Source organism: Mus caroli, unplaced genomic scaffold (assembly GCF_978045245.1).
Source record: "Mus caroli unplaced genomic scaffold, Mus_caroli_1 scaffold_11, whole genome shotgun sequence".
Classification (NCBI taxonomy): domain Eukaryota; kingdom Metazoa; phylum Chordata; class Mammalia; order Rodentia; family Muridae; genus Mus; species Mus caroli.
The window spans coordinates 65825310-65837920 of NW_028227266.1; positions in this window are offsets into that span (position 1 = coordinate 65825310).

Here is a 12611-nt window from a genome sequence, read left to right on the forward strand (position 1 = left end):
AGCTGAACGTGCTGCTGTGATGTAGCTTAGTGCTATCTCCTCCTTCCAGGGGATGCTGCAGAGATGAAACCCTGAGCCATCAATCAAGGTGTCAACCCAGATGGCCTGTGACGGAGGGACCAGGCACAGGTGCGGGGTAGGTAATAAGGCGTCCTCAGCTCTCAACTGGACATGGTTAATGCATGAAGTGCCATTTGATCGTCTCTCCATGCAACGGTGGGAACAGAAGTACAGCAGGATGGCTGGACCCAAGCTGGAGTCAGGCTGGAGTTGGAGGGTGGTCCTAGGACTGGTTTCCAAGAAATTATTCTGGCAGTGGTCAGAGAAAGTTCTCTGTCTGTCTGTCTGTCTGTCTCTCTCCCTCCTTCCTTCCTTCTTCCTCTCCTTCCTTCCTTTTTCTTTCTTTCTTTGTTTTGTTTAAGACAAAGTTTCTCTGTGTAGCCCTGGCTGTCCTGGAACTTACTCTGTAAACCAGGCTGGCCTCGAACTCAGAGATCTGCCTCTCTCTGCCTCTGCTTTGGGAATGCAGGGATTGAAGGTGTGTACAACTATGTTTTGCCTCAGTAAAGGTTTTTAAGGAACGAAATCGAATAAGCCAGCATTCTTCCCTCACGACAGAGGACTGATGGCTGCTTCTGACCCTGCAAGTGGTCAGGGCATGTGCCTATCAGTGCTATAGGATGCTGGGGAAAGAGGCATGGGGAGGGAAATTAGGCAGCAAGGACTGAACCAAGTGACATCAAGGTTGGGGGCACTGGTTTAGGTCAAGGATAGGGACAGATCCTAGGGAGTTTGAGAGACTAATGAGTTTGGACTCTTTAGCCTGCCTATCTGCCAGCTTCCCTCCTTCCCTCTCTCCTTTCCCTCCCTTTTTTTCCTTCCTCATCCTTCTCCCCCTTTTCCTTTCCCTCCCATCCCCTCCTCTAGAATCTTTTCTCTCTTCTCCTTGGTCCATCCTTGAGCTCTGAACACTGTTTGAGGTGGGAGCAGGAGCCACCCTACTCCCTTGGGGCTCCTGGGATGAGGAGTGTTCCACACACTCAGTGCTCTCTCTTTAAGTTCGGATTGGAGCATACAGTAGCCGGCACTATTCTGAGGACAGGAAAGAGTGTTCAGAAATCAGGGATGTAGTTTAGCAAGGCCTGGGTATGCTGAACAGATATGTCAAAGTTCACATGCCTCCCAACCCCCGTTCCTCAGGAGGAGACTTTCTCTATACCTGCTCCTCCCTTAGCACTCACATGATCAGATATAGGGACTCCTTTCTCCTAACCCTTAATATCATCCTTCTCTTCTCAGCCTAAACCCTACATTCGTCTCTCAGAATGTCACATTCTTTCTCCTTCACCAACTCCACCGTCTGGCTGGTGGTCTCCAACTGGTTTTTCTCTGTCTTTGATGTGCTTCCTTTTGTGATCTTTTGGAACATGTTTCTTCTTATTCCCTTCATTCTATAAAACAAAACAAACCCCACTTTCTTTTGTTTACCGTGTCTTTAGTGATATGACCCTTCACACACTCCACGTTCCTTCTTTGCCACTGCCTCCATGCAGACCATCCATCTTTCACTGCACTAAGAAGTCATTCATGAAATACTTACAGAATGGACTGCAGGGTTGAGAGTAAGAGGGAAGTCCAGGAGGAGTCCCTGGCTGGGTGTCCTTGCAACCTAGGGGACTACAGCTAGAGAGCTGGAAGAGTGAGGGTACACTGTCCACGGGCTCGTGAGATCTGAAGTCATCACACAGGGATCTGGGGCTGTGAGCTGGGCACTTAGAAAAGTGCTCAGTGCTGGCTCAGTGGGCTGGGGAGTCCTAGAGGAACAGGTAGCAGGTAGCAGGTATGGTCACTAGAGTGACATTCTCCAGGGAGAGGGAAAGGTAGAAAACAATGGACCCCAAAGCATTACAGGGGGCAGCGAGGGGAAAGAACTCTGGAGGGAGCCCAGTGGTAAGCAGAGAGAAGAATAGAATTGGCTTTGCAGGCTCTGAAATGCACACAGACCTGGGAGACCTTGATAAAGCTGCAGGTTGTGGCTCCTAGCTCTGGGACCACGCCTGAGGGTCTGTCTCATCTGCACTTGAGCATTTCACATGGTCCGTTTTTGATAGCTGCTTGTTTATCCACTAGCCAACTAGTTTATGACCTTGTGAGGATGCAAGTCCCTGCTACACTCCTCTCTGTATTTAGGGCCATTGCACAAGAGCTCTGTACTGGCTGGTTTTGTGTCAACTTGACATAGGCTAGAGCCATCAGAGAGGAAGGAGCCTCAGCTGAGGAAATGCCTCCATGAGATCCAACTGTAAGGCATTTTCTCAATTAGTGATCAATGGCAGAAGGCCCAGCCCGTGGTGGGTGGTGTCATCCCAGGTGGTCCTGGGTTCTATAAATAAGCAGGCTGAGGAAGCCATGTGAAGCAAGTCAGTAAGCAGTATCTCCCCCGTGACCTCTGCGTCAGCTCTTGCCTCCTGGTTCCAGCTCTGCTTGAGTTCCTGTCCTGACTTCCTTCAGTGATGAACATCAACATAGAAGTGTAAGTCAAACAAACCTTTCCTCCCCAACTTGCGTTTTTGGTCACCGTGTTTTGTCACAGTAACAGAAACCCTAACTAAGACAAGCACCCAGCTTAGGGTGGCTTCTGACCTGGTGTGGCATGAAATTGACTCCCTGGCAGGAGTCTGAAGTGATGGCTTTTCTGTTTCAGGTCAAGATACTGTAGGAAGGTTCAAATACTCTCTTCCCTTTGAAGTTTCGGTAGCTTTAGTACTTGAAAGGAACTAAGAGTCATCAGAGGACTAGAAAACCCACCGTGTGATATATCTGTGCTGGTTAGTTTTGCTAACTCTACATAACTCAAGGAAGAGGGAAGCTCAATTGAGGAATTGCCCCCATCAGATGGGCAAGTCTGTGGGGGCTTTTTCTTGACTAGTGATTGATGTGGGAGGGCCCAGCGTACTGTGGATGGTATCAACCCATGGCAGGTGGTTCTGGGATGTATAGGGAAGCAGGCCGAGAAAGCTATGGAGAGCGAACTAGAAAGCAGTGCTTCTCCATGGTTCCTGCCTTGACTTCCCTCACTGACTGGGAAATGTCAGCCAAATGAACTCTTTCCTCCTCCCCAAAGTTGCTTTTGCTCAGTGTTTTACAATAGTAACAGAATTGGTCTAGGACAGTACCTAAGCCCAGCTGCCAAAAACACACAGTGTGTATGGGATGCCAGGGATTAAGGCAGTTGAAGTTACAGTGATCTGAGGGGATCCTGCAGTTGAGGCTTTCGGGAGAAGGTGGGCGAGTTACAAGATGCTGAAGAGAGGGGTGGCCTGGTGGGCAAAAGCAGTCTTAATCTGCAAGGGAAGCCCTCAGCAGCAGCCTTCAGGAGAATCCTGTCTTCTCGTCCTCACTCAGGTGAAAATGAAGGCAGGAAATCCTGCCTACTAACGCCCGCATGCCTCTGAGGCTGTGCACCACTTGGGGGCGCTGTTGCTGACACCTAGCCATTGGGGTGTCCACCAGATGCATCTTGATCAGCAGCATCTTGCCTTTCAGTCTTGATTTTTTTTTCTGGGTGTCTTGACTAGCCATCTTCTTTCTCAGACAGTCTCTTCCTCCAGCTTCCACAACCCCAGAGTCTCCTCGGCCACCTGTGTCTTTTGTGTCTCCTGGGTCCTTCTCTCCCACTTCCCATCCCTAGGGTATTGATGGCCCCTTTACCCCATCACAGGCATCAGTGGGCTGGCCACAGCACGCTGTATGGCCTCATAGTTTTGTGAACACTGGCCATTGTTGAGTGTGTGCTTGCTACACACACACACTTAAAAAAAAACATATGTTCCTGCTATACACATAGACTATGGCCTGTTTTACAGAGTTTAGCACCCACACTCCTCTAGCATCCAAAGCAAACATTTAGAACCACGCTGGCCCTTCCATCTCCTCTTTCAACTATCTGCTCACTCAGCACTTCTCACCTGGATAGCCCTAACTGGTCTTCCTGTTTCCAGAGGTGTCTCTTTGGAGATAATCCCTTGCATCATTATATATTTCCTTTCTGTATTCTTTATGTGTGTGGGTGTTTTGCCAGCACGTTTGCCCACCATGTGCATGCAATGCCTGTGGAGACCAAAAGAGGGTCAGATCCCCTGGAACCGGTGTCAGACATGGTTGTCAGCTACTACGTGGGTGCAGGGGATTTAACCTGGATCCCCTAGAAGAGCAGCCAGTGCTCTTAACTCCTGAGCCATCAGTGAGCAGTCTATTCAGTCATGGGAATCCTTGTCTCTTCCTTTTGAGGCTGAAATGACAGGAGAGATGCCATGTCCTCCTGGCACAAATGTGGGTTCTGGGGATTCGAACTCCAGTCCTCCTAGTTGCACAGCAAGAACTTTATCTGCTGATCCCCCCAACCCCAGCTTGTGCCATCACATGTTTCTTTGTTAAAATTCTTATAGATATCTTGGAAGAGGGGGTGGAAAGATTGTAAGGGCCAGAGGTAGGGGGAGTACCCAAATGAAACCCATCTCCTGTGCTCACGAACTCACACCTGCGGTTGTTTGTTTATGACCTGCACAAGACCCAGCCAGCCAACATTCCAGCATGGAGGAGGGAGGGGCTTACAGGACCCCACCCTTAACTGAGTTGTTATTGACAGTTGATGGCTTCTCAGGGAGGGCAAGTCAGTTTTCTCTAAGGATGTGACCTCCCCGGTAAACCAACTGCAGTAGATGGCCTTGCACCATGAATATAAACTCAGCATAAAGTGGACCTGGTGGGTTAGTACCAAAATAAAAGTGGGGGATGAAGTTAGGGGTGGGGAGGTGGGGAGGTGGGGAGCATGGATCTGAAAGGAGTTGAGGGGAGAATAGAAGGTGAATATGATAAAACACACCATATGGTATTCTCAAAGAAGCAATAAAATAGTATATTAAAAACACCTGTCCTGATGAACGTTATATTCTTGTACGTGTGGTGGGTGGATATAAAGATATTTTTAAATAGTAGGCGTTCTGAAGAAAATAATTGGATATGGAAAGGAGACTTGGGGAGTATGAAATGAATGAAGAAAGGTGCTAAAATTTAAAAGTAGACTACACTTATTTACTGTTTTGTACTGTGCCTGTGCACACATGTGCTTTAGTGTGTGTGTGCATGCCAGAGGAAAAAGTTCATGGGAATTTTTTTCCCTCCACCTACCATGTGGGTTTGATTATCAGACTCAGGTCATCAGGCTCGGTGGCAATCCACCTTAACCCACTAAAACTGCTGGCAGTTTTGGGAAGGATGGCCAGGGCCAGCCTCATCAAGACATAGCATTTCAGAAAGGCTTTAAAGAGTGAAAGGGAGATTTGTAGTTCTGGAGAACGGAGCATTCAGGGGATGGACAGTGCAAAGGTTCTGGGGCAGGAGGGGAATGGGGAGCAGTTTGAGAGAGTGGGCAATGGGGTGCAGGGAGGAGGGGGGGGCTGATGCTTCAAAGCCAGTCTCTGCTGGCCCACCTTGGCTGTGAGTGCAAAGGGAAATGACCCTTTCTGCCATGTCTAGCAGAGTAACTGTGTACTCTGGACTACATTTCCAAAGGACCGATTAGACAGACAGAGGCTCCAACCCCTGTGACTGTGGCCTCAGGCAGACCTTTTATATGTTACTCCTGTCTACAACCTGAGACTTGTGCCTGCTGCCATCGGTGGCCTAAAAACTCCATTCTCCCCATGCGTGACCTCTCTGCCACCGTCCCTTCCACAGGAAGGCCACTCCTCTTTGGTCTAGCTCACCTCTATTCAGCCTTCAGCAATCAGCTCAAATGCCATCTCTCATCGTTGCCCTGGAAACGTCTGTGCCTCTCTGTCCATGACTATTTTCCTCTATCTCCTGGGCCCACAGCCTTTCACAACTGTGATGTTCTGAGAGGCAAAAAACCTCTGCATCCCTCTCCTACATCACCTTTCCTACAGACAGTGATGCACATAGGTTAACATCAAAATCAAGTGTCCAGGGCCTTGCTGGGTTGTTCCTTACATGACACTGTGACACCCCTTGCATGGACTTCTCTGAGGCCTTCCTCAGGGCAGAGAACGGTACAGATGGGACTGAGAGGATAGTGGGGGTGGGGCAGGCACCCCGGCTGCCTGTGTAAGTCACATGGGGCTCTTCGCTCAGCTAGACGTACACGGATACTACTGCAAGGCTAGCTCAAGCTCTTCTCTAGGGCAGATCCCCTTTCACACACAGAGCTTCGTCAGCACTCCAACCAGAGGAGGGGGCCCAGCCCGGTGTTCCTGTAGCCACAGTTCAGGCAAACCTTAGCAAAACTGGAGAGCAGACTCATGACCACCCTCAGCATCTGAGGGCCTCTCACCCTTCCTTGCTAAATAAAGCCTGGAGGACAGGCAGGAAGGGCAGCAGGGGTTCTCCTAGCTCTGTTCTCTCACAGAGAGAAGGCTGGCTGGTCACTGTAGAAAATGAGATGCAATTTTTGTACCCCATTTCGCTCCCTAGTAGAATCAGCCACCCCCACCCCCCCATGTGTGCCCCCTCTCTTCCTGTAGAAAGCCAGACTTTCCATCCCCAATGACAAAGCAGGCTGTTCTCAGAGTCTGCCTCCCCTGCCTGTTTCCTTGTAAATAATCCAAGGTGAGGCTGCCAGCAGGTGATTCACTTACTAGGGCTATCACTCCGTGCAGCTGTGTGCACCGAGTCTAAGCCATGGCTGACTGTGGCTCACCCAGAGCTCAGCCGCCTCATCTATTTTACAGGAGACCAGGGTGATTCATTCCGTCTCTGGTTTCAGCTCCTGCCTGTTAGAGGATGTCTGCTTCTAAAATGCTCCAAATCTGAAAAGCCACAGAGATTTCATGTGTTTTATCAGGAACACCGCTCACTGCTGCTTCCCTGCTTCAGATTGCTCTGACATCTTTATGCCGGGCTTCCCCAAATTCCCTCAGAGAAGGGGCTGGGGGTAGAGTAGAGAAGCCAAGCACAGTACTTGAGAGGCCCAGGCAGGAGGATTGTCATGAGTTAGAGGGCAACCTGGGCTATATGGTGAGTCTCTGTCTTTAAAAACAAAACACAAACAAAAAACAAACAAACAAACAAAAGCAGAGAGGTACTGGAGAGATGGCTCAGTGGTTAAGAGCTCTGGTTGTTTTTGCAGGAGACTTGGGTTTGATTCCCACATGGTGGCTCACAACTGTCTGTAACTCCAATTCCAGGGGATCCCATGCTCTCTTCTGGACCACATACACTCAGGCGCGAGCGCGCACACACACACACACACACACACACACACACACACACACAGAGAGAGAGAGAGAGAGAGAGAGAGAGAGAGAGAGAATATACTCTTTGAGCCTAATTTGGAGCTGTTTTCCTCCCATGTCTTCCAGGCCTCTCCTCCCTATCCTATCATATTAAACCTCTCAGATTCAAGAGCTCCTTGGAAGGCAGAGAAGCATAGGGAATAGTTCAGCAACCTGGGACTCCACTTGGTTTGGGTTCTGTATACCCCCCTCTTCAGTGAATGTACTTGGCAGCCTGAGAGCCTTGCCCATGTGTGCTGTGTACTAACTCCTCCCTCTGATCAATGCATCGAATAACCTCAGACCCTCAGCTTCATGGAACTGCATGCACACTCCTTTCAACAATCAAATAAGTTTCCTTTCCCCTTGACAGTTATTAAACTTGATTCTATTCACTATAATCGGTTTATATTCAGCATGGAAGATGAGGAATCAATCCAACCTGAACTGGTCTTGAGGTCATGTGCAGTAAGGTAAAACTATCCTCAAATGAGCTTTCACAGAGAATTTCCTATTTGCCATTTTTTAATCTATACATAATTGGGCACGCATATGAGTTGCATCAAATGCATTGTGGGAAGGGACATGAGAAAGAAAAATCATATGACACATTTCACCAGTCAAAATGAAGAACTACCCAAAACTATCTTCCTTAGTAACAGCCCTTCCTCTTGAACCCCATAAAAGGAAGCCCACACAATAATTGGGTTCCTAGAGTATCTTTGATCATGCAGCCAGCTGATTCCATGGAGCGTATTCTGACCTTTTCTATTGCTTTACTTTAAATAATTTTTTCTTGGTATTTTGCAGATTTGTGTGGGATTTTATTTAAATTATTTGAATAAGAGGCAAAGAACTGATCCTGGTAACTGGTAATACTCCGGGTTTCCCAGAAGCCATGCAGGTGCCCACATGAGGAACATTTTTACAGATGCAGGGGAGTAGCGGGTGGAGCTAGGGCTAGAGGAGACTGGAAGAAGTAATGTTGGGAGAGGGAGGACAGAGTGAATGGCATGGTGACTAAGACTTAGACTCTGACACCTGGGGATCCATCCCATAATCAGCCTCCAAATGCAGACACTAATGCATATGCCAGCAAGATTTTGCTGACAGGACCCTGATATAGCTGTCTCTTATGAGGCTATGCCGGTGCCTGGCAAACACAGAAGTGGATGCTCACGGTCAGCTATTGGATGGAACACAGGGTCCCCAATGGAGGAGCTAGAGAAAGTACCCAAGGAGCTAAAGGGGTCTGCAACCCTATAGGTGGAACAACAATATGAACTAACCAGGACCCCCTGAGCTCATGTCTCTAGCTGCATATGTAGCAAACGATGGTCTAGTAGGCCATCATTGGGAAGAGAGACAGACCCCTTGGTCTAGCAAACTTTTTATGCCCCAGTACAGGGAAACGCCAGGGCCAAGAAGTGGAGTGGGTGGATAGGGAGTGTGTGTGGGGGAGGGGAGGGCACGGGGGACTTTCGGGATAGCATTTGAAATGTAAATGAAGAAAATACCTAATTTAAAAAAATTGGAAATGAAAAAAAAGACTTAGACTCTGGGTTGGACATGGCTACAGAGATGATGTGCCCTTCAGGCAGGGGGAATGCTTAAAGTAACGAAGCCAAGAGGTGGGGTGCTGCCTACAGAGCAGAAAGGGAAGAAAACAAGGAGCAGCAAGTTCTGAGTGTGGGCCAGTCACTGATGTGTGTCCACCAGATATGAATAGGTGATCCTCAGTTGAGGGTACAAAGAGCTCAGTGGATCAAATAAGATTGCTCTGGGGACCTGTGGACAGGGCCACAAGTCAGAGTGGGTACAGGGAGCAGCTGTCCAGCAGACAGCCCTGAACTGTGACTGTGATGGTGGAGACAAGCCCTGAGTATATTTGCCTCTAGGACAGGACAGAAGGCACGGATGGGCAGGCTGGCATCTTTGGCACATCCCTCCTTGAATGGCAGGCTGCCATTGGGAGGGTCTGAACTCTAGGTTCCCATGTGTGATATCACGATTGAGGCTTTCAGTGGTCCCAAGGTCCTGGCTAGCTCCAGATACTCACATCAGACATAAGGCCAGAGCTTAGCTTGCTTTCTGACTTGGTGACTCAGCTGACAGAAATAACTCATGCCAGCAGCCCTTCTTTCTGAGTCTGGGGTGGGGGAGGGGCTGAGTATTGAGAAGGGAGAATCAGCCAGTGACAGTGAAATGTGAGGAGTCCTCCATCTGACTCAGCCGTGTGTGTGTGTGTGTGTGTGTGTGTGTTTATGTCTATGTGTGAATATGTGAGGAAGTGTATGTGTGTGCATGCATGTCCATATGTGCATGTGTGCATGTGTGTGTGTGTTAGGTCATGTGAAATAGAGACAGAGTTGGGAAGCTGAGAAGCTGAGAACTAACAAGGCTAGAAGAGCTTGATTTTCTCTTCTCTTTCTTTTGTGAATATATGTTGATGAGTTTGGGTGCATGTGTTTCTATATATGCATATATGTGTGTACACAAATGTGTGGGGGCCAGAGGTCAGCCTAGGTGTCTCCTCTTTGGTGTTGTCCACTTGTTTTTAGAGATAGGGTCTCCCTCTTCTAACCTGGAATTCACCAAGTAGGCCTGGCTGGCTGATGTAAGTCATAGGGACGGCCTGTGTCTGCTTTCCTTGAGTTGGGATTGCCAATGTGAACTGTGATGCTTGGCTTCTTAAAGGGGATGAGATGAGCTCAGTTGGTGAGAGCACTGATTGCTCTTCTGAAGGTCCTGAGTTCAAATCCCAGCAACCACATGGTGGCTCACAACCACCCGTAATGAGATCTGACACCCTCTCCTGGTGCATCTGAAGACAGCTACAGTGTACTTATGTATAATAATAAATAAATCTTTGGGCCAGAGCGAGCAGGGACTGAGCAAGCAGAGTTGGCCAGAGTGAGCATGGTTAACCAGAGTGAGCAGAGGTCCTAAATACAATTCCCAATAACCACATGGAGGCTCACAACCATCTGTACAGCTATAGTGTAGTGATATACATTAGATAAATAAATAAATAAAAATTTAAAAAATAAATAAAGGTGATTTCTGGATGGAACTCAGCACCTTGCCCTTGTAAGGCAAGTAAGCTAGCTTTACAGCCACGGAACTTAAGGCAATTTTGCTAAGAAGAGTTAGTCTTTTGCTCAAACCAAAAAGATGTGACTAGTGGCAGAATCTGGGTGTCCTGCCTGCTTCCCAGGGCTCTCTAATGTTCCCTAGGATGGAAGGGGTTAGTGGAGCACGGGTCAGGACCATGGGCCTGCAATATCAGGAAGGGCTCTGTCTCTGAGAATTATTTGCATGGTGACTTCTCAGCCCAAGGCAGCAACTCATCCGTTCTTTGTCTCTATAGTTTTACCTTTTCCAGGCATTTCAGAGAGACAGAGTATCAGTTATCAGTTTCTTTTCCTGTAGCTGTGACAAACTACCCGATATCTTGATTAGTTTTTATCGTCAACTTGACACAACCCAGAGTCACCTGGAAAGAGGAAATCCCCATAGAAAAATTGCTCCCATCAGATTAGCTTAAGGTCATTCTGTGAGGAATTGCTTTGACTGATGACTGGTATAGGAGGGTTCATCCCATAGTGGGCGGCACCATTCCTAGGCTGATGGGCTGTATAAGAAAGCTAGCAGAGAACAAGCCAGAGAGCCAGTAAGCACCAGTTCTCCCTGGTTTCTGCTTGAAGTCCTGCCCTTACTTTCCTTAAGTGTAAGCCAGATAAACCCTTTCTCCCAAGTTGCATTTGGTTAGAGTGTTTTATCACAGCAAGAGAAATGCAAATAGAACATCTGTTCAAAAACAGTCCACCAGGGTCAAGAGGGCACAGCAGCAGACATGTGTTGGGGCTGGTCTTCCTGTTATCCACTGTCAGGAAGCAGAGATAGAGGACAATGGTGGTGCTCAGCTTGCTTTCTTCCTTTTATTCATACTGACCCACATCTAGAGTGGGTCCTCTCACTTCAAGCCAATTTGGAAAAGTCCTCAGAGATGGCCAGAGGTTTGTCTCCCTGGTGATTGTAGATCCTATCAAGTTTTAAAGCTTCCATTGGCTGCTTAACCTTGCCTCCCCATCTGGAACCATCTTGCCCACAGCCTAAGGAAAGAAGAGAGGATGACAGTGTTTTTGGAGTGATCTGGAGCCCTCGGGAGGTATCACTTGGTGAGGAAGTCACTATCAACACTATGGGGTGGATGTGGAGGCAGCTGGGGACACCAGGAGTAAATAAATATGCAGGCTCCCTCTCTCTCCTCCATTTGACCTTCTGTTGGTATCTCGTGTTAGCAGAACCGTATAGCAGTCTGGTAACCCCCTAACTACAGGCTATAGCAGTCAGCCTCCAGAGCTGGAGCTGGACAGATAAAGGTGTTTAATCTCTGCCTGTGGAGTAGTGCCTGCCACGGGGTAGGGCCCCAGTAAATATGGATACCCTTAAGCAGTGTCCTCCAATTCTTTGATGTTTCTTGGCACAACAGTGCCAAGGCCATGGCTGTCTGCTGGCTTAGAGGGGTGAGTTTAGGATGCTGCCTGCTTAAGGACTCCTCATAGAGGTGGGTAAAGTTCCTTACAGCCCCCAGTGCCCGCCATATGCATTCAGCCTAATACAGAGGACAACAAAGGTGTCTGTGTCTCTCTCGTACAGATATCAAGTGATTCCCAGTTAGAAGCAGTTTCATTTGCTCAGTGACACTGATGCCACGCAGATTCAGTCTCTGACCATTAGACTTGCCACTGAATGGAGCTTGCCATTTTTCTCAGGAGGATAACCATTGCCCACAACACAGACCAAAGTTAAAGTGGAGTTAAACCAACCTGCCTTGGAAAGTGCTAGATACTTCTTCCAACCTTGCAAAAATCTTCAAAGGAAAGGGAAGAAAAACAATAATTTTCATACTTAGGCAGCCTCCCAGTTGAAACAGACAGTGCTGCCTGGGGCCAGTGGCATTTCCTGACTGGCCACCACAGTGAGCATTCCTTCAGGGCACTAGCCTCCATGTATTGTCTCTGCCAGACCATCTTGCCCAAGGGCCCAGAAGGACGCATTGGAGGTCACTGAGCAGGCTGAGAATAGGCTGGGTTTTTGAGCCAGTTCTCTGGGAAGAGGAGGGGATGAAGTTTAGGATGGTGGCTTTCAGGTTCTTGGAAGATTACAGAATGAACAGAACTCACCCAGATTGCTAGGAGAGTGCTTCTGGAGTGAGTCTGGAGAAGTGGCAAGAAAGGACATACTGAAAAGACTCTTGTGCAAGTTGGGCACTCCACTTACTACTGTGGGCCTTGACATGTCATATGAATCTGT